The sequence below is a fragment of the Benincasa hispida genome, chromosome 12 (genome assembly GCF_027475165.1).
Source record: "Benincasa hispida cultivar pf3 chromosome 12, pf3_genome.v1.1, whole genome shotgun sequence".
Taxonomy (NCBI): Eukaryota; Viridiplantae; Streptophyta; class Magnoliopsida; order Cucurbitales; family Cucurbitaceae; genus Benincasa; species Benincasa hispida.
The window spans coordinates 32,019,790-32,022,628 of NC_143489.1; the positions used below are offsets into that span (position 1 = coordinate 32,019,790).

General features: G+C 30.1%; 1 pseudogene; it reads left to right on the forward strand.

Moving 5' to 3' along the window:
* The first annotated feature begins 326 nt into the window (after positions 1 to 326).
* LOC120092430 (immune-associated nucleotide-binding protein 9 pseudogene) lies at positions 327 to 2,436 on the forward strand (annotated as a pseudogene).
* The last annotated feature ends 403 nt before the right edge of the window (positions 2,437 to 2,839 follow it).

The window sequence follows — 2,839 nt, forward strand, 5'->3', positions numbered from 1 at the left end:
TTTTATTTTTTTAAAAATATTTGTCGATACATATCTACATTTTCTCAGTATTTCCATCAAAAGTTACATAAAATTGAAGCTGCAACATTTTGTTTGATATTGATAATTTAAACATTGATCGAGTCTACGAAATAAGTCAATTTAGGATTGAGTTAAGCTAAGAATTTATACTTGGTGTACGGATTTAGGTAACATTTCCAAAACTTTTTATCCCATTTCGCATCAAAACGAGCATTTAGGCAGTAGGTGTATGAGTATAAAAGAGAATAGATTAATTGCATTATTATACACGCTAATTGGATTAAGACTAAGCCTTGTAAATTCATATTGTTTCTCCACTAACATTGGTATTGATGGGTCGTACAGAAAATGGAAAAAGTACAACTAGAAATAGTATTCTTGGAAGAAAAGCATTCAAATCGAGGACAAGTTCTTCTGATATTACTAGATCTTCTGAGTTGCAATCATGTATCATAAAAGATGGCAAGGTCATAAATGTGATCAACACTCCTGATAATTAGTACTTAATTGAACGTTTAATTTCTATAGTTTTAAGACGTTCATTTTGGTTTATGTATCTTTAATTTTAGTTCATTTTGATTTTTAAACTTATAAAATGAATGAACTAAAATTAAATATAGTGTATGGTATCAAGTTTTAATATAGTGGATTGAGTTTGAGTATCATTTTTCATGATTGGATTATTAGTTGATTAAGTACCATAGTTACTATATACAAGCATTATGTCAATTGGCTACGCTAATTTTTGCAATTTAAGATGAAAATGAATTAATTTAAATCTACTCCAAAACCTATCTAAGTCGGAGATAACATTGGAGAAGATACTTTGGAAAGACCTCATGCAACAGAACATTAATTCATCAACTAAGTCACTTTAATTGAACATGTTATCAATCATAACTCAAGAAAGTCATAGTACTTGCTCAGTTCTCTCAAGCTCAGTCAATTTCCGTGTTGAGAAATAAAACCTAACAAGTCTATAAAATTTTTAGGGTCCGTTTGAATTATTAAAGGAGAAAGTATTTTTCAAAAAAAATTATTTATATTTAAATATTTTTTTATAAAAATCGTTTAAAATACACTTCAAAAACTATTTTGAATAGTTGTCAAATACTCAAATTTTGTCCAAAATGATTTATTTTTTAAATTAAATACTAAAAAATGTATTCCAAACACATTGTTAAAGTCACTCGACGAATTTAAACTCCTTTAAAACAACCTGTAAAAAAATCTAAAACTCTCGTATGAAGATTTACGGTCAATCATACAATTATTAGTCTAATCCAAATATCTCTCAAGCTATATAAACTTAAAAGCAATAAAATAGACATTAACTGACCTAGAAAATAAAAAGCATTAAACATATAAATGCACAAATGGTCATTGCCCTATGGAAAGAGACTTTAATTAAGTAGCTAAGAAAGTCCAAAACAATAAATCAAGGTCTAAAGAATGTTGAGATGTTGTCATCTCGAAAATTTTTGCTGCAACACTTCTATTCATGACCTTAATGCTCCAAAAACACTCATCTAAGTTCCATTTGCTTCTATTTCACATTTGAGTCATGTAATTTTTTATTTGAATTGCTCAAATCTTGTAACTTGATCAAATAACTCGTGAAATTTCAAAATTTAATTTAATCATATAGCATAATATATTACTGATGTTGAAATTGAATGATCATTTGAATTATGGGATATATAGGATTGTTCGATTCAAGTGTTGGATCAGAATACATTGCAAGAGAAATCATGAAAAGCGTAGATTTAATGAAACAAGGTATTCATGCAGTTATCTTAGTTTTTTTTTAGTGAGGACTCGATTTTCAAAAGAAGAAGAGGCCACCGTTCGAACCCTTCAGACTTTGTTCGGAACAAAAATCGTGGACTTTGTCATTGTCCTCTTCACCGGAGGGGACGAACTCGAAGATAACGAAGAAACACTGGAAGATTACTTGGATCGTGAATGTCCTATGGGATTGAAGGATATCATAGCCGCTAGTAAGAATCGCTGCTTGGTTTTTAATAACAAAACCACAGATGAAACAAAGAAAGTTGAACAAGTGGAGAAGTTGATAGGGATGGTGAACGGAGTTGTACAACAAAATGGAGGAAAAGCCTAGACTCATGGCTTGTTTTCTAATCTCAAGTTTGAGGTCAAGTTGCAAGATGTGAAAACCAAGCTTGAACAACAATTGGAGTTTGAAAGACAAGCAAGACTTGAAGCAGAACAGAGAATGCAAGAAATTCAAAAATAATCTATCAAAGAAATTCGAGTCCTCAACGATCGTCTACGTGTCGCACTTGAAAGGCCACCGCCTCCAGCTCCACCGCCACGACATCGTCGCCGCAGCGGTGGCAGAGGCAGTTGTGTTATTTTATGACTCTACCGCACTGATTAAATGATATGATCCATGATTAATATATTATGTATACATACTAAATAGATAATGTGAGGTCAAAATAAACCTAATTCAAATGGTATAAGTATATTCGATAATCTCCTGTCTATAATTCGTTTCTCCACTTTACATATTGTAAAAAGGAAAATTAAAGAATACTGAAAAGAAAAACTTATTTAACAAAGTTATTTAATAACCGCTATAAAAATACATATTTAAAAATTGGGATGTCTATTCAAAAATAATAGAAACAAGTGTGGAATGTCTTTTATAGTTTTTTTTTTTTTTTTTAAGAATCTTTTATAGTTTTCTCATCAGTGTATATGGAATGACATTAAATTACCAAGTTTTACTTCTATCTTTGCTTGTGTGTATTGTAAATTGTAATGTAGGAGAAATTACGTTATTAATTAATGA